We start from the raw sequence: 20,614 nt of genomic DNA on the forward strand, positions 1-20,614 counted from the left end.
TTATGGACTGTGATCAGCGGTGATCCTCGGGATCACCGCTGATCACTGCTTCATAAACGGACACCTCAGTGTGAGAGAGGAAAAGCCAATAAACAGCACTTCCTTGTTTAAATTTGATCGACTGTGATGGGACACATTCAATCTCCTTGCCGAGATTGGGGTCACGCCGTGTCCCAGGAATGGCTAAAATGGGCGCCGTCATATGACATTGTCTCAAAACGAGAGCCGCACTGCTCCGCCGTCAATTTGACAGCAGGTGGAAGTGGTTAAAAATACACATATCCAATCCTATCATAGAACAACTTTAGTCTTTTTAATTTCCCTGCAAATGATTTAATGCTTGAAGGAAACTTTTACCATTCTTTGCTATTTATCACTGTGCCACTTTAGCTGGTTAAGAAAGAGGGACAAAGCTTTAGGCAGTGTACAGCACAGACTAATTTTGGTAGCATAACTATAATTGTGGGATGTATATTTCTTGCTACTGTAAATAACATAATTTTTATCAAGTTGTTATGAGTAAAGTTCCTCTAAAGAACTAGTCTCAATGTGTTCTAAAGAATAATTATTATGAAAAAAAAAGAAATCATGACTATAGTTGGTAACCACTGTATAACCAAAAGAAAACATAACAAAAATGTTTTTCAGTCAATGCCACGCTATTTTGCCTTTCATGCATCAGTTCATATAATTAGTGTTTCTCAACATTCCTCAGCAGTTCCCAGACAGATTGGCATGAATAAGCTAAAACAATATAAACTGTTCACATTGCAAAGTTGATGTTCACCGAACTAAATAAAATTAAGCTGTGTTCTATTCAGTCAACCAATCAGGTATTAGAAAAATATCTTTTGCTTTTTCAAATTTCCTTTGTACACAATTGGGTATTTAACATGAAAACCTTTGACCTTTTTTTAAATGTTTTCCAAAGCCAACCTTAAAACTTGCTACTTTTATTCTTATTATTATTATAAGTGAGCATTCATTTTTATACATGAATAGCCTCTAACCCGGGAGTCAACAACTGGTGCATCACAGCTATGTAATGAGTTTAATGCAACCCCATCATGCCACCAGCTCCTGACTCTTGTCCTATAAACATCCCTGGGGAAAAAAAAACTGTATTTTACTATTATAATGGCAATAGTAGCTTATATTTAACTATTGGCTTACTCTATGAGAACAACTCCGACCTTATTTGCAGGGGAGCTCTGCCACCTTTTGCTTATGATGGGATTTGCAGAACTTTGATTGTCAAGGATTCTGCTGCCTGATTACCAGTAAAGCCAGTCTGCCAACCTATAGTAGATGACATTGCAGATGGTTCACTGTTGCAAATTTGATTGATAAGCCTGACCCAAGCTATGATGTGAAGGAGCATGAGGACATGGTACAGATAAATCAAAACTGAAAACATAATTCAAGGAGGCAGCACCTCCCAGCTGATCATCAGCCAGCAGGGACCTTGATAATAGCTTAACTTTAGCAAACTTTTATTGTGTTTAACAAATAAATATGCCTCCTGGGAATAAATAGGGATGAGCAAAAATAAATCAGGCTAGATTTGCATGAAGTCTGCAAAACCCAAACTCAACATCATACCCCACTGAGGTCTGTAAAGGGAGAATCTTAAATAGTAAACTTTAGCCATCTCCAGGTCTAACTGGGCTAAAAGCAAATGGTATTATCAAAAGGGCATGGGAAGCTGGGCACTGCCTTAAGGATCATATACCAATGCAAAAAAAAAGTTAAAAATAGCAGAGCAAGGCAAAAGTCTTTTCATGAAGTGTTGAGGGCACCTTTGAAAATAGAGAAATATTTTAAATAACATGCTTGTGGGATACCCTAAAGCTGCATAGTGTGTTATGGAACAGTGTGATTTGCACACACTTGAACTTGCATGGACAGACTTATTGACAGCGTACACTGGTGGCAAATATTTTATACTGTAATGAGTTTTTAAACATCTACATTTACCTTGCTTCAAATACAGCAGCAGAACTTTAGTTTGATTAATTACAATTTGAAAAAAGTTTTTTTTTTGGTAGCTTTGGCTGCAATGCAAGATTGTGTATCCAGTGATTATAGGCCAGAATTTATCTGGGGAAGTAGCAACCACAACAGATCTAAAAGCTAAAACCCTCAACCTTTTAGAAATTGGTAGATGACCTTTTTTCACAGTACCACACAGGATTGTTGAGTTGGGGGTTTAACCCTTTTGATGCCAGACCCTGTGCTTCACCAAATTTCACCAAAAATACAAAAAAATCCTTATTCGTGGACACAAAAACAGCATAACGTACACAATTCTTGCTAAATTCCTACTAAATATAAAAGCTAAAACAAATATTCTAACAAATATTTGTAAATTTTAAATTGTGCCTTTTTTGTAAAATTGTGAAAACGGAAGGTACGCAGAATTGTAAATAAAAACAAATTTACCATTTTTCACTTACAGCTTTCGGATTTTGTAAAAGACCCCCCAAATCATACCTTTTCTGAAAGCACACGGCCTGTAGAATATAAAGAAAATGCTACTGGTTTGTTTAGACTCTGTGATATTTGTGCAATGTTTATCAAAACAATAGTTTCATACACTAAAATCATAAAATTCCTACTAAATATAAAAGCTAAAACTATATTGAGGTAATAATCAACAAATACTTGTAAATTTTAAATTACGCCTTTTTGTGAAGTGGTGAAAACTGAAACAGTAGTGCACAAAATAGTAAATAAAAACAATTTACTCTAACAATCTAGAGGTTATCCTTTTTCACTTACAGCTTTCAGCTTTGGGTTGAAATGGCCCGAATTTTACAAATTGTTTTATATTATCTATGTAATAAAATTTATATATATATTTTTTGTAAATTAGATTTTGATTGATTTTTTGCACCTTAAAACTCCAATCCTTTGCTCTCTGGGTATACATTGTTTTGATTTTTTTCACCTTAAAACTCCAATCCTTTGCTTTCTGGGTATACATTGTTTTGTCATATATACAGGAGGTGGTGCATTTATTAGAGTCTTGCAGCTCCAATACTAATTTGATGAATTAATTGTATCAGCTTATCAGCTTGGACTGTTGGGCCCATTATTGAATATTTATTTGACACATAGTGATTATTAAGTGCTATCTTCCTTAGGTAAAGGACTTTATACATTTAAATGGGATGCTATTAGTCTGGGTGTAGTACAATCTTATCTTTGTGTAGCACATAAAAGCGTTCTTTATAGGTTAAAGCCACAAACTACTTTGTGCAAAAGGAACAAAAAAGTGAAACAAAACCAACCAAAATTGAATGAAGGCTGTATAAAATATTTTGTGACTGCTGCAGTTTTAAAATGTTTTTACCACACACATTAACTGGCAAATATCTAAGTATGTGTTACCTCAATATCATAATTACATATTATTCACAATATATAAATAAATGCTAAAACATAGTCAATAACAATAGTCAGAGATCCGAAAAAATTTGTGATAAAAATGAGTCCAATCATTCCCACTGTGATGTGTAAATTGTGATCAATAGCCAAATAGAGAAGGTGCTCATGCTCCTATACACAATAAGACAGGTGCCAGACTTTTATTACAAGGGTGTTCCCATTATCATCACATGGACTTGCACTCACCAGAATGTTATAACCTACTATTTCTAGATAAGTCACACTGTGTCTTAGGGTCAAATCCTCTATGATGCACGCCAGCCAAATGGTCCTGGTATCCAGACATCAAATGCTCCTCTTACCATGTAAGAGAAATAATACCAGAGGGAGACTATTATTGTGCAAACCATCTGAATTTAATAAATACATATAAGCAGGGCTTTTTTCAGCAGGAACGTGGGGGGACACAGTTCTGGCACCTCCAGCACTGAATGTATCTAATGACAAGGGGTGCTAGGGTGTGCTGGAGGGTCTACTGATGCTGGCTGCTGGAAGATCTATTGTTGCTGGAGGGGATCTGTTTTTGTGTGGTGGCCTATTGTTGCTGGGGAGGTCTATTGTTGCTGGTGGGGGATCTATTGTTGCAGGGGGAGGTTATGTTGCTGGGGGGTCAACTGCTGCTGGAACGGATCTACTGTTAAAGGAGGGGTCTATTGTTTCTGGCTGCTGGAGAGTCTATTGATGCTGGCCGCTGGGAGATCTGGTCTTGTTGCCAGGGGTATATTGTTGCTGGGGTGATATTTTATTGCAGGGGTCCTATGTTGCTGGGGGGTCTAGTGTTGCGGGGGGGTAAATTGTTGCTGGCTGCAGGGGATCTATTGTAATGCTTTTCTTGTTATCATTACCAATTTCCATACAAATTACTTTAGCATAGCATGACATAATCATACTTGGCTTTGTATTCTCTGAATAAGACGGTGCTAGGAGGTGGGTAAGGGGTGGAACCAAGAGATGTTGCTCATGGGTGGGTAGGGGGCAGAGACAAGAAGTAACTCAGTAGGTGGGAGTTCCAGCACCTATTCACTGAGAAAAAAAGCCCTGCATATAAGGCATATAAGAAATACACTCACTTGAATACTGTATGTGCCTATGTAACTGGCACTAGATGTAGGCAACTTTACTTTGAACAGATAACATCCTACACTTCACAACCTGAAAGCAGCATGTGTTCCAACAGCAGGATGTGCCATCACCGGAAGTGACATAGTGACCAGGAAACCACACCTCAACATATTGATGAGAACAGAGGAATGGGACTTTTAAAGGTGCCACACAGACAAAAAATGTTGTAAAAATACCAAAAATGTTTTTTTCTTTAACATTAAAAAATCAACATTTCATATGTAAAATCATCATACAGTATCAATGTGACCATGGTACAGATGCAGTGACTTTGGCTCTACATTTTTCGCCAGACTATGGCTTCTTCAGGAGCTATGGCTTCTTCAGAGAGCCAAAGTCACTGCATCTGTACCATAGTCACATGGATACTGTATAACGCTTTTACATATGAAATGTTGATTTTAACTACTTAAAGACCAGCCGCCGCAGTTGTACTGCGGTAATGTGGTTTGATCCCGCAAATTGCCGTCATTGTACGTCGGCTCATACACAGCAATTTGTGGGCGCGCGCACACCCACAGGCTAGCGGGGGAGCCAATCAGCGGGTAGGACGGACTCGATGTCCATTGGCCACCCACGATTGTTCCCCGCAGTGACAGAATGGGGATCTGCCTGTGTAAACAAGGCGAATCCTCATTCTGACAGGGGGGATCAGACAGATCCTGTCTTTCTGCTATGCAGGAAGATGGATCTGTGCATTTCCCTAGTCACACAGTCCACCATACAGTTAGTAAACACACCCAGAGAACACATTTAACCCCTTGATAGCCCCTAGTGTTAACCCCTTCCCTGCCAGTGTTATTAGTACAATAACAGTGCATATTTCTAGCACTGATTACTGTAATAATGTCACTGGTTCCCAAAAAATTGTCAAAAATGTCATTTAGGTGTCTGATCTGTCCGCTGCAATGTCGCAGTGCCACTAAAAATCACTGATCGCTGCCATTACTATTAAAAAAAATGCCATAGATCTATCCCCTATTTTGTAGACACTATAACTTTTGTGCAAACCAATCAATATATGCTTATTGCAAAATGTTTTATTTTTTTTCAAAATTTTAGCTCTTTTTTTGTGTATAGCGCAAAAATGAAAAACCGCAGATGTGATCAACCACCAAAAAAAAGCTCTATTTGTGGGAAAAAAAAGACATCAATTTTGTTTGGGTACAGCGTCACACGACCACGCAATTGTCAATGCAGTATTGCAAAAAATGGCCTGGTCATTAAGAGGGAAAATCTTCCGGTCCTTAATTGATTAAAATACATTATACACAATAAATTTTGAGGGTATTTTTACAAAATTATTTGTCTGTGTGGCATCTTAAAAATCCCATTCCTCTGTTCTCATCAATACTTTGATTATCAAGGAATGTGGTGCCTATGACTCTCTGACACCCAACAATCCATCCATTTTCACAACTCAACATGTCTTGCCCTGATTGAACATCTGCAGGAAGCTGTAGATGTTCAATCAGGACGAAACATACTTAGGCTTGATTGCCTGCTTGCTATGTCATTTCCGGTGATGTCCAATTCTGCCGTTGGAATGCACGCAGTTCTGCAAGCAGGTTATCTGTTCCCAGCAATGCTGCACACACTTAGTACTGGTGCCAACATAAGTCCCTGATTGTTAGAAGTGGGGGGGACCCCTCGTTTTGAGGACTTTTGGAGTTTGAGAATATTTTGGAGTCCAAGACTTGTGGTGAATTTGCCTTTGGAGGAACTGAAATTAACTTTTCTTAGCCTCTAAAGCAGAGGGTTTCATAGACTGAAGCTTACAAATAAATTGTGCAGCTCTAATAGAAACAGTCACTAAACTGAAAGAGACCATATATTGTAGTAATCATGTAATCAAAACGCATATAGAATAGCATAATTAAATGAAGCCAAATGTGATAATAAAAGATAAAAATAAATAAAATAAAATAAAAATAAATGTATAGTCCACAGGTGAAGAAACTAAACATGTGATTAGTCCAGACACATAGAAAACATCCTCATGACATCCTCATGGCATCAAAAGTGGAGACAGATGAAAGGAGAATATGTGCAAAATATGTGAGCCAGTGCACCTTACCTTCACACATCCTCAATAGCATATACTGGAGGCAGGACTATACTGGGCAGTCTAAACAGTGCTGATGCTTTAGAGGCCTTAATATATGATTCTATGGGAGAAATTTGATCCATTTTGTTCTGAGATTGTCTATCTCGAGGGTTACTGTCATTATGAACCATCTGAAGGACGGCAAGATCATCCTACTTTCAAGCCAGAGGTTACCTACTCGGATATCCTTATCGATTGGTGAAATTTCACCACAAGCCTTCTCGACTCATTGGGGATATGTCCTTTTGAGTCCAAGCATGCTGGTAAGCTTTCTAATGCTCTGTAAACACGGTCGGATTCTCCAACAGAAAATGTGCGATCGGAGCTTGTTGTCGGAAATTCCGACCGCGTGTGGGCTCCATCGGACTTTTTCCATCGGATTTTCCGACACACAAAGTTTGAGAGCAGGCTATGAAATTTTCAAACAACAAAATCCGATCGCGTCAATTCCGACCATGTGTGGACAATTCCGACGCACAAAGTGCCACACATGCTCAGAATAAATTCCGAGACAGAACTGCTCGGTCTGGTAAAATTAGCGTTCAGAATGGATATAGCACTTTCGTCATGCTGCAATGTTTTAAATTGTTTAATGCAGCGCACTCTCTTCTATATAATGCTAGAAGAATGAAGTTGTTTTGCTGCTCATATTCACACAGACTTCTCACAAACTTCTTTCTTTATTATTTATTGTGATTCCCTCAATATATTTTGATTTGTCACATCTGACTCAAAAATTTTCTTTTTTTTTTTTTTTAACTCAAGAATAGTTTTGGGTGTGTTTTGTGTTTCAAGTTACCACAACACCATTATTATCTTGTATTATTTATTAATCTAAAGGAGATTGTTTGGTGTTGGTGTCTCTTATTAATTTCACATTGTAGTTTTGAAATGTACCTGCCGCCTCACAAACAAACTGTCCTTTTTGAAGGAAAACACACATAGGCGAGTATAATTGAAACAAAAAATCCTTTATTAAGAGCTAATAACCAAACAAAGAGGGAGGCAACGCTGGAGAAACAGCAGAAATTGGTAAAGCCTTTGGCCCCCAGGGCAGACACCAATTATTTTACTGAAAAATTGGTGGCCTGAGGAGTCCATATCTAAGGGAGTTCAATCTGGTCCAGAAGTCCAAGAGATCAGGAACAGCAGCAGATGACATGTATGTCCCCAGGCTGTGGTCATACAAGAGCCTGCATCTTTTGTCAGAGCAGACTGAACCCAGGCCATCACTCTCTGGTCTTCCTTTCACGCTTCCTTCCACGCTGTGTCTGTGGTGGTGGAGTTGTGGCAGGAGGAGGAGGAGGAGGATGGTCCAACTCACACAGGTGGGTATTGGGTGTGATTTCGCCCCTCACCCCCTTAGTTAAGGTTTTATAAAGAATGTCCTCACACATGAGGCATTGGCCCTCCTGCATGTCCTTCAGTTTTGTGGCAGCCATGCAGGCAAAGGCCTGCGAGTGGGGAAGGCTCTGAGGGACGCAGAAGCCTCCTGAAGCCTGAGTGCTGAATCCTGCACGTTACTCCCCTTCCTGGGTCTTTTGTTTGGAAGGCGGAGGGCAGTGATGGGAGTAAATCACACATGTGCAAGTCACAAGCAAGTCTCAAGTCTTAATCTTCAAGTCACAAGCAAGTCCCAAGTTACTGTGGCGAAAAGCAAGCAAGTCAAGTCGAGTCCCTGCTAGAAGTCAAGAAAGTCAAGTCAAGTCATTTATTTTGGTCAAGTCACAAATTAGGTAAAAATACTGATCTACCCCGAAGCCGGGACTCGGGGGGAGCTTTCTTTTGTGGGGGGGTGGCTTTTGCCTAGGCCAAGGCACAGCACTGGTGGTGCCAAGTCATTGCAAGTCAAATAGCCCAAGTCAAAGTCAAGTCGCAAGTCATTAGTGACAAGTCAAAGTCAAGTCGAGTCATTTATTTAATTTTGTCAAGCAAGTCGCAAGTCCTCAAACAGGTGACTCGAGTCTGACTCGAGTCAAGTCATGTGACTCGAGTCCCCCACCTCTGGCGGAGGGGAGGGACCTGCGATTCTGTAAGACTCTAACTGGGCCTGGCCTTCTCCTGGCTGCCACTTAGCCCCGCCTCCTCCTGGCTGCCACTAACCCCTCCTCCTGTGTACCATATTCCACAGCCTCCTCCTGTGTGTCACATTCCACAGCCTCCTCCTGGCTGAGGTCTTCCTGTGTATGAAAAAGGGACATAGTTTTAGTTTTTTCTTCATCAATCACACACAATTTTCATCTCATGACTGTTGCAAATTGAATGTTAACAAATATAACAGACTATCATTCTGAGCCCAGCATTTTTCATTCTTGTCCCAATTATTTGTGCCCACTACTGTCTATTGATATGTAAAACACTTTATTAAATCAGCAATAAGTGATCAATAATAATATCTAGTAAACATAATTTATTTCTTGACCAGAAATCTGTAGAACAATGCTGTACCTGGCTCCAGCTAGGCTCCTCCACTTCTTCCTGGCTGGAAGTCCCAGGTTGGACATCGGAAGCCTCAGCTGGGGTGGAAGATAGGGTGGAAGGAAAAGTGGAAGGAAGGGTTGAGAGGGATTCCCTGACTCCAGTCTGGTCTGACAGAAATCGCAGTCTCTCATAGTACCACAGCCTGGGGACATAAACGTCATCTGCTGCTGCTCCTGATCTCTGGGAATCCGTGACCTTCTTGCACTCCCTAAGATAAGTGCTCCTCAGGCCACCAATTTTGGCTTTTAAATCAGGGATGGTTGCTGTGGGGACCACTGGTGTCACCAACTCCAGCAGTTTCTACAGCGCTGCCTGCCTCTTTTGTTTATGATTATAATGTGGGTGTTTGACCTGCCATAGACAGGGCAGCTCCCTGTATTTGTCTATGAACAGGGCGAGGAAGTTGTGGTCATTGAAGCCATCCATTTTATCTGCAAGACACAACACAAGACAAGCCCTGATGTCAGGCGAAACTCTCCTAATCTTGTCACAATATAGGCCTCAATCTAGAAGCAGTGTAGGCCAAAGTTTAAATCTTACCTTCGGTATCACGATCGGTGCCTCTGATACTCATTCCTCCGCTCACAGATCGTACGTACTACGCACGCGTGTTACGCTTTATATACACTGTGCATGCGTGAAACTCCGCCCGCCCCTGATGTTCTTTCTAGTATATTCCCCGCCCCTTCTCGTTTGGCGCAGTGGGGAAGAGCACATGGCGGAGACACACCAGGTGCGTGCTAATTACAGCAAGGAGGAGGAGGAAAGCCCAAGCCAGAACTGTCCCGATCCCGGAGGAGACGATTTAAGGCCTCAAATATGTCCTTTGTGGAGATGTTGGAGATGGTCGACATCCTGAAGGGGACCGACTATGACGGGAAGTATGGACCTTACCCCAACCCCAATGTCAGAAAGGCCAAGATCATGGCAAAAGTTGTCAAGAATCTGCATTGGAATTTTGGGGTACAACGATCCAAGGATCAACTCAGGAAGCGGTGGTGGGACCTCAAATTAAGGGAGTACAATCAGTATAGAAGGATCAGGAGCATGCTGCAAAAAAGTAAGTAGTTGTGCTGTGTTCCTATTCTTTATTTTTATTACGTTCGTGCTGCTCCATGTGCTTTTCTTAACTATTGTACAGTTTAAAATGGCAACTTTCATGTTCATGGGCACATTATTCTTTCGTTCGGCCTAGAAAACACCATGTTTTGTCCAGATGCAGTTCCAAACATTTTTTCAGGCATACTTCTGTTAAATAAATTTTGTTGTCTAGATGAGTTTGGAACTAGAATGTAATGCAAACTAGATATTGTGTAAGGAGAGGACACTCAGCAGCTGTTTACACATCTGGATGCTGGAGCACTAGTGTGGGACACAAGAACACCCATTTTATTTGGGGGTCCCACACAGGTGATCCAGTGTATACTATAGGGGTGACTCCATCTGTGAAGCTTGTACAAAACAGGTAAGTATTCAAGCTTGACAATGTAAATAAATATTTCTTCATCTTGCAACTCTGCCAAAACAGACAATTGTACCCCACTTCCAAGCAATGTTTCATATTCCTGTTTCTGCCATCAAATATTTGTGTGCTAAGTATACCATTTTTTTTAACATAGGGGAGAAAAGACTTGAAGGACACCACTCATCTGAGGAGACAACAGACCCCCACCTCATAAAGAAGTGGAAATCCTCCAAAGCCAACAGGAGGAGGAGGAGGAAGGGAACGTGGTGGAAATTCTCACCACAACAGGTGAGTGTCTGCGACCACAGGCTCAGGTAAGAGGTGGATGCCTGCATATTTATAATACATGGTGTGTTTTTTTTTTCTATATTTTTAGGGGATCGTGATGTTGTGGATCCAGGTCATTTCACCAGTGAAAGTGCCCAGATCCTGATCAGGGAGATAATGGGGTGTAATAGGGACATGGAAAACATCAAGCAAAACATCAATGATGTTCAAAACAAAATGAAGAACATCATTGATGTTTTAGGGAGAGTTTAAAACACCTCCAAATCCCTTACTTTGTTGTGCTTTTTTTACATAAAATTTTTTTCACATTTTTTGACATATTCGAGAAAAGCAAAATTTTGAAGATGCACACAGTGTGTCAACATGTGCTATCTGCCATCACGGGAGATCAATGTATGCGTTTTGGGGGTGCAACCCCTTCTTCAATAATAGGGATGAGCTTCGAGTTTGAGTCGAACTCATGTTCGACTCGAACATCGGCTGTTCGCCAGTTCACCGAACAGCGAACAATTTGGGGTGTTCGCGGCAAATTCAAATGCTGCGGAACACCCTTTAAAAGTCTATGGGAGAAATCAAAAGTGCTAATTTTAAAGGCTTATATTCATGGTATTGTCATAAAAAGTGTTTGGGGACCTGGGTCCTGCCCCAGGGGACATGGATCAATGCACAAAAAGTTGTAAAAACGGCCGTTTTTTCGGGAGCAGTGATTTTAATAATGCTTAAAGTGAAACAATAAAAGTATAATATCCCTTTAAATTTCGTACCTGTGGGTGTCTATAGTATGCCTGTAAAGGGGCGCATGTTTCCCGTGTTTAGAACAGTCTGACAGCAAAATGAGATTTCAAAGGAAAAAAGTCATTTAAACTACTCGCGGCTATTAATGAATTGCCGGTCCGACAATACACATAAAAGTTCATTGTTAAAAACGGCATTGGAATTCCCCACAGGGGAACCCTGAAACAAAATGTAAAAGAAAAAATGACTTGGGGTCCCCCTCAAAATCTATATTTTAGATTTTAAGGGGAACCCCATGCCAAAATTTTTTTTAAAAACGGCGTGGGGTCCCCCAAAAAACCATACCAGACCCTTATCCGAGCACGCAACCTGGCAGGCCGCAGGAAAAGAGGGGGGATGAGAGAGCGCCCCCCCTCCTGAACCGTACCAGGCCACATGCCCTCAACACTGGGAGGGTGCTTTGGGGTAGTCCCCCAAAACACCTTGTCCCCATGTTGATGGGGACAAGGGCCTCATCCCCACAACCCTTGGCCGGTGGTTGTGGAGGTCTGCGGGCGGAGGGCTTATCGGAATCTGGAAGCCCCCTTTAACAAGGGGACCCCCAGATCCCAGCCATCCCCCTGTGTGAAATGGTAAGGGGGTACAAAAGTACCCATACCATTTCACTAAAAAAGTGTCAAAAATGTTAAAAATGACAAGAGACAGTTTTTGACAATTCCTTTATTTAAATTCTTCTTCTTTCTTCTTTCTTCTATCTTCTTTCTTCTATCTTCTTTCTTCTATCTTCCTTCTGTTTCTTCCTCCATCTTCTTCTTCTTCTGGTTCCCGCTGTGTGATGCTTCTCTCTTCATCTTCTTCTCTGCATGCATGATGGCATCGAGGGAGGCTCCTGCTGAGTGACGCTTCTCCTCTTCTGACGGTTCTTAAATAACGGGGGGTGGAGCCTCCCAGTGACCCCGCCCCCCTCTGACACACAGGGACTTGACGGGGACTTCCTTGTGGCATTCCCCATGACGTCAGAAGGGGGCGGGGTTACATAACGGGTGACCCCGCCCCCTCTGTTGTCACGGGAAATGCCACAGGGAAGTCCCGTCATCGGGTGGCCCCGCCCCCCGTTATTTAAGAACCTTCAGAAGAGGAGAAGCGTCACACATGATGGCCTCCCTCCATGCCATCATGCGTGTGGAGCAACCCGAAAAGAAGATGAAGACAAAAAGATGAAGAGAAGAAGATGAAGAGAGAAGCGTCACACAGCGGGAGCCTCCCTCCATGCCATCATGGATGCGGAGCGGCCCGAGGAGAAGAAGGGAAGAAGATGCCGACGCCATGGAGGAAGATGCCGGACGAGAACACCGGAGGAAGAACCAGAAGAACCAGAAGAAGAAGAATGGAGGATGAAGGATGGAGATGGAGGAAGAAACCGAAGGAAGATAGAAGATAGAAGAAAGAAGATAGAAGAACGAAGAAGCATTTAAATAAAGGAATTGTCAAAAATTGTCTTTTGTCATTTTTAAAATTTTTGACAGTTTTTTTGTGAAATGGTAGGGGTACTTTTGTACCCCCTTACCATTTCACACAGGGGGGAGGGCCGGGATCTGGGGGTCCCCTTGTTAAAGGGGGCTTCCAGATTCCGATAAGCCCCCCGCCCACAGACCCCCACAACCACCGGCCAAGGGTTGTGGAGATGAGGCCCTTGTCCTCATCAACATGGGGACAAGGTGTTTTGGGGGGCTACCCCAAAGCACCCTCCCAATGTTGAGGGCATGTGGCCTGGTACGGTTCAGGAGGGGGGCCTGCCAGGTTGCATGGTCGGATAAGGGTCTGGTATGGATTTTTAGGGGGACCCCACACCATTTTTTTTTTAATTTTGGCGCGGGGTTCCCCTTAAAATCCATACCAGACCTGAGAGGCCTGGTATAGACTTTGAGGGGGAACCCACACCATTTTTTTTTTTAATTTTGGCCGGGGTTCCCCTTAATATCCATACCAGACCTGAAGGGCCTTGTATGGAATTTAGGGGGACCCCCCACGTCATTTTTTTTTAAATTTTGGTTTGGGGTTCCCCTGTGGGGAATTCCCATGCTGTTTTTATCAATTAACTTTTATGTATAGTGTCGGACCGGCAATTCATTAATAGCCGCGAGTAGTTTTGAATGACTTTTTTTCCTTTGAAATGTCATTTTGCTGTCAGAGTGTTCTAAAAACGGGAAACATGCGCCCCTTTACAGGCATACTATAGACACCCCCCAGGTACGAAATTTAAAGGGATATAACACTTTTATTGTTTCACTTTAAGCATTATTAAAATCATTGCTCCCGAAAAAATGGCCATTTTTAAAACTTCTTTTGCATTGATCCATGTCCCCTGAGGCAGGACCCAGGTCCCCAAACACTTTTTATGACAATAACTTGCATATAAGCCTTTAAAATTAGCACTTTTGATTTCTCCCATAGACTTTTAAAGGGTGTTCCGCAGCATTCGAATTTGCCGTGAACACCCCAAATTGTTCGCTGTTCGGTGAACTGGCGAACAGCCGATGTTCGAGTCGAACATGAGTTCCACTCAAACTCGAAGCTCATCCCTATTATTGAAGAAGGGGTTGCACCCCCAAAACGCATACATTGATCTCCCGTGATGGCAGATAGCACATGTTGACACACTGTGTGCATCTTCAAAATTTTGCTTTTCTCGAATATGTCAAAAAATGTGAAAAATTTTTTATGTAAAAAAAGCACAACAAAGTAAGGGATTTGGAGGTGTTTTAAACTCTCCCTAAAACATCAATGATGTTCTTCATTTTGTTTTGAACATCATTGATGTTTTGCTTGATGTTTTCCATGTCCCTATTACACCCCATTATCTCCCTGATCAGGATCTGGGCACTTTCACTGGTGAAATGACCTGGATCCACAACATCACGATCCCCTAAAAATATAGAAAAAAAAACACACCATGTATTATAAATATGCAGGCATCCACCTCTTACCTGAGCCTGTGGTCGCAGACACTCACCTGTTGTGGTGAGAATTTCCACCACGTTCCCTTCCTCCTCCTCCTCCTGTTGGCTTTTGAGGATTTCCACTTCTTTATGAGGTGGGGGTCTGTTGTCTCCTCAGATGAGTGGTGTCCTTCAAGTCTAGCACTTTTGATTATTCATGTTCGTGTCCCATAGACTTTAACAGTGTTCGCGTGTTCAAACAAATTTTTTGCCTGCTCGCAAGTTCTGGTGCAAACCGAACAGGGGGGTGTTCAGCTCATCCCTACTCAATAATAAAGTAGCTAAGAGGAAGGGGTTGCACCCCCAAAACACGTCCCTTGATCCCCCGTGATGGCAGCTAGCACGTGTTGACATTCGGCAATTTGTTTGCATCTTCAAAATTTGGCTTTTCCAGGGGTGACTTCACCCCATCTGAACGCAATATCAAACACAGTTTATAAATACTCATGTCTGATATTGCCTTCAATTTAGAACAAAGTTGAACTTTGTAAGTTCCAGATTTGTATTTCTTGTTGGTTTTAAACATGCCTGTTTTACCTTGAATGGACATTTCTACTTTTATTAATGTGACCCAAAACATTGTTATACAACAAACATGTTGGTTTTGTTTTAAAAACCTTTTCTAAATGCACATGTGATTGGGCTTGTATTAAAAAGATTGATAATCAAGAATGTGTGGCTTCTTCTTTCATTGCTCTGAAACTTTTGGTGTGGTAAAATTGGTGTTTTCTGTGACAATGGGGGTTATTTCCTAAGGGCAAATCCTCTTTGCACTACACGTGCAGTTTCAGTGCAGGCTCAAGTGCACTTGTAGTGCAAAGTGTCTTTGCCTTTAGTAAATAACACCCAGTGCTTTCTAATGTTACACAATCACACCATTTTCAGGACTCCCCAAATTTATGTCAGGGTCAGCTAAAAGAAACACAAGCAGTAAATTTAAGCAAATATTTTAGTAGTTAAAATTTGTTTTTTATTTAAAAAATGTCTCAGACATTGTCTGGCATATTGATGGCCCCCCTACCCACAAAGTATTCCATGTATCTTTGTTATATTCTTAATATCTAAATTTTAATTGGCTTTATTAAAAAGAATATGCATTTTCCATATTTGTATGAATGTTAGGACTTTGAACTAGTGATATCCAGATGGCCATTCATGGACTGAAAATGCAGGTCAAGACCCTGTCAGAATTTGATGGATTTTGTAAATAATATATGTATGAGTTGAAAATCTTCCTATGTAACCGATACTTTGTTTGATATATGCGTTTATGTTTTAAATGGTCTGATGTTTAGTCTCTCACATATATCTGGTTTCATGTTTAAAAGCTTTGGTGAAGTTAAAAAAACACATGTTGCTCTCTGTTAGCCCCCACTTTTAGGAAGGAGGAGAAAGGGGAGTGTATGGGAGGGATTTGTGTTTGGGCGCGAATTTGAAAGACTGAGTTCATATAGACACAAGGAATCCAGTCTTCTGGGTCACTCTTTACATACATCTTTTGCTCCAAGCTACATCTTCCTCTCCAAGACACACAGCTCTCCTAATTCCTTCCAAGATACAAGAAGTTAAACGGCCATCTTTAAAACACCAAGACAAAGAGAAAGCACATGGTCTAATGCTTTTAAGAACTCTTTTCATATCTTTAAAACAAATGAACTATATTTGAACATTTTTTGCATATATGAAACAACACTAATTCTGAATATGAATGTACTATTTTTGTAAGTATTTTCCAAGTTTATGTGTGTACAATAAAACACACAGTTTGATTTAAGCTGACTCAAGCAGAAATAATTCCAAAATTCGTCTCACGAGAAATCATCATTATTGAAGGCTTTTTATACAATATTAAGCCATTTATTTCAATCTTAGACGGACCTCGCGGGAACTCAGGGGGGCAAGCCAGGACGGCCAGCTTCAAGTGTCGTCAGGGTTGGTTCATTTACATGAATTCCGGATTCAGGCCCAACTGAGCCAGCATAGTTCACAGAATTTCTCCTTAAATAGTTGTGGAGAACGCAGCAAGCCAGGATGATATGATTGAGTTTATACTCCGCTATGTGTATGGGTGTAAGAAATAGGCCGAACCGGCTGGCCATTATTCCAAATGTGTTCTCCACCACTCTTCTGGCTCTGGCCAGCCAGTAATTAAAAACCCTCTGGTCCGGGGTGAGGGTCCTCATAGGGAATGGCCGCATAAGATGGTCCCCCAGCGCAAACGCTTCATCCACAATGAAGATGAATGGGAGTCCTTCCGCATTGTCTTCTCGAGGTGGCAAGTCCAAGCTGCCATTCTGGAGATGCCTGTAGAACTCCGTCTGGGCAATGACTTCACTATCTGACATCCGACCATTCTTCCCCATGTCCGCATACAGGAACTCGTAAGTAGCCGACACCACCGCCAACATCACAATACTATTGAACCCCTTATAGTTGTAATAGTATGACCCCGAGTTGGGTGGTGGGACGATGTGGATCTGTTTCCCATCAATTGCCCCTCCGCAGTTAGGAAAGTCCCACCGCTGGGCAAAGTGGGACGCCACAGTCTGCCATTCCTGTGGGTTGGTGTCAGGTCACCTGTATCCAGGTGACAGATGCACCCCATTGGGGTCAGGAGTGCACCGCTATGATAGTGGACCCTAAGGCTGACTGCTGCAGATGGAACTTGGGGTGGTTCAGGAAGGCAGATCCCCTGGAGCACCAATATGGATCCCACAGTGAGTTAGAGCATAGATTCCCCAGGGCGCAGAGTCTAAGAGCCAGTTGGTGTTCACCAGAGCCTCTAATGGTGAGGATGGACTGGGCTGCAACTGGCTCCAGGTCATGGCCCCCAGGGTCTCCCAGCTCACGCTAGGCTACAGGAGGATGGAGAGGAAACAGCAGCCCAGGACAGCAAGGAATAGTAAGGAGGTAGCCAAATGTCGGGGCGACTAGCAGACAAGGATAACAGAGAACACGCCAAAAGTCAGGGTCACAGGCAAACAGGGATAGTCGAGAACGCGCCAAAGGTCAGGGTCACAAGCAGACAGGAATAGTCGGGAACACGCCAAGATCGGTAACAGAGACAGAGGCAGAGACAAACTAGAGCACACGGCAAACAGGAAGCCAAACACACAATATTGCACAGCAAGGCAGGCTTGGAGAATACGGTGTTAAATAGTGGTTCCTGTTGAGGCTAGGGTGGAGCCACACAGAGGGAAGATTACTTAAGCATGCAGGTGTGAGAGTACAAACCTCAAGGCTGATACACAGACCAGGTAAGAGACAGACAGGTCATGAATGTATTACTGCAAGGTCATGACATTACCCCCCCTCTTACGAGGCCTCCCCCTCCCCCGCTTTGGACCAGGCTTGGAGGGGAACTTCAAATGGAACTTCCTCAGAAGACGAGGTGCGAAGACTTCAGATGCAGAAATCCAAGATCTCTCCTCAGGACCGAAACCTTTCCAATCCACAAGATATTGAAGGACACCTTTATAGAAGCGAGAATCCAAAATTTGACTAACCTCGTACTCCTGATCATCTTCAGAGACTGGAGCCAAGGTAGGGAGAGGTCGAGAGAACTTATTGAAAACTAAAGGTTTCAGAAGGGATACATGAAAGGAGTGTGAGATCCTGAGGCTTTTAGGGATCTGGAGTTTAAAACAAACAGGATTCAGCTTAGAAATTATATTGTAAGGACCAGTGAATCTCGGGGCAAACTTGAGAGAAGGAACCCGGAGTCTGATGTTCCTGGTAGAAAGCCAGACTTTGTCTCCTGGCTGTAGAGAGAGCTTACACCTGCGACGGTCAGCAAAACTTTTGAACTTGTTGGCAGCTTTCTGGAGGGAATCATGAACGTCAGCCCACAAGGAATTGAATAATTCCTGAACAGTACCCAAAGCTGGGATGTCAAAAGAACAGGTCATAGGAAGAGGGAGCTGAGGATGTCTTCCATAAACAGTGACAAAGGGTGTCTTCTGAGAACTGACATTGACATCATTGTTGTGGGAGAACTCTGCCCACGGGAGTAATGAGACCCAATCATCGTGATGAGCCGAGGCCAAGGTACGGAGGAAGACCTCAAACTCCTGATTAACCCTTTCATTCTGGCAATTGGATTGGGGATGGTAAGAAGAGGTAAAATCCAAGGTAATGTTGAGGGATTTGCAAAAGGCTCTCCAAAAGCGAGAAGTAAACTGAACACCCCTGTCTGAAATTACATGGGAAGGGACGCCATGAAGATGGAAAATCTCTCGTATGAAAATGGGAACCAAGGCAGGAGCAGAAGGGAGACCAGGAAGAGGAACAAAATGGGCCATCTTGGAGAACCAATCAATTACCACCCAAATGACCTTCTTCTTCTCAGAAGGTGGAAGATCGGTGATGAAGTCCATGGCTATGTGAGACCAGGGCACCTTGGGAATGGGCAAGGGCATGAGAAGACCAGCAGGAGCCTGCGTGGAGGACTTAGACTGGGCACAGACATGACAAGCCTTAACATAGTCTTTGACATCCAAACGGAACGTAGGCCACCAGTAGTGGCGACTGATGAGGAGGAAGGATTGAAGAAACCCAGCATGACCTGCCACCTTGGAGTCATGTCCCCAATGAAGGCTCTTAGCTCTTAGCTCAGTTGGGACGAAGGTCCTGCCAGGAGGGATTTTTGACTTCAGGGTGGTTGAATGGGCAAGGATGCATGAAGTAGGGATAATTGGCTCAGGTTCAATGGTAGGCTCCTCATCCTGAATGTCAAAAGATCTAGAGAGTGCATCAGCCCGACTGTTGCAGGAACCAGGTTTGAATGTAATGGTGAAGTTAAAACGGGAAAAGAAGAGACTCCACCTGGCTTGTCTGGGATTCAATCGTTTGGCATTCTGTAAGTACTGCAGATTTTTATGGTCAGTGAAAATTGTTATGGAATGTGGGGAACCCTCCAAGAGATGACGCCACTTGTCCAACGCCAATTTAATCGCAAGAAGTTCCCGATCACCAATAGCGTAATTCTTCTCCGCCTGAGAAAATTTTCTGGAGAAAAACACACATGGTAGACGTTTCGTTTTTTCCCAAAGGATTGAAGAAACAAAGCTCCCACCCCAGTTGAGGAAGCGCCCACTTCAATAAAAAATGGATCCCTCGGGTCAGGTCGCCTCAACAAAGTTCCAGAAATGAAGGCCTGTTTCAAATCATGAAAGGCAGAGACAGCTTCGGGGGACCACTCCTTGGCATTAGCACCCTTCTTGGTCAAGGCGATAATTGGCGCAGCAATAGAGGAGTAATTCCTAATGAACTGCCTGTAATAATTAATGAACCCAAGAAAGCGCTGCATGGCCTTGAGGCCGGCAGGAAGAGGCCAGTTGGTAATGGCCGAGACCTTCCCAGGATCCATACGAAGACCGAAGTTAGAGATGAAGCATCCCAGAAACAGGACTTCAGAACATTCAAAAGAACATTTCTCCAGCTTGGCGTACATATTATTTTCCCGAAGGCGCTGAAGTACAATCCGGACATGGTCTCTGTGAACCGACAGACTATCCGAAAAGATGAGAATGTCATCCAGGTAGATGACAACAAATTGGTAAAGCAGATCCCTGAAGATTTTGTTAATAAAGTTTTGGAACACCGCTGGGGCATTACACAAACCAAAGGGCATGACCAAATACTCGTAATGCCCATCTCTAGTTTTAAACGCAGTTTTCCATTCATCCCCTTCCCGTATTCGGATCAAATTGTATGCACCCCTGAGATCCAACTTGGTAAAAATGGAGGCACCTTTCAACCTGTCAAATAGTTCCGATATTAGGGGTAGAGGGTATCGATTTTTGATTGTTACTGCGTTTAGGCCTCGGTAGTCAATGCAGGGTCTTAGGGTACCATCCTTTTTGGCAACAAAAAAGAACCCTGCTCCTGCAGGCAATGAGGATTTCCAGATGAATCCTTTTTCTCGGTTTTCTGCAACATACTCAGACATGGCCTGGGTCTCTGGGA

The sequence above is a fragment of the Aquarana catesbeiana genome, linkage group LG09 (genome assembly GCF_042186555.1).
Source record: "Aquarana catesbeiana isolate 2022-GZ linkage group LG09, ASM4218655v1, whole genome shotgun sequence".
Classification (NCBI taxonomy): Eukaryota; Metazoa; Chordata; class Amphibia; order Anura; family Ranidae; genus Aquarana; species Aquarana catesbeiana.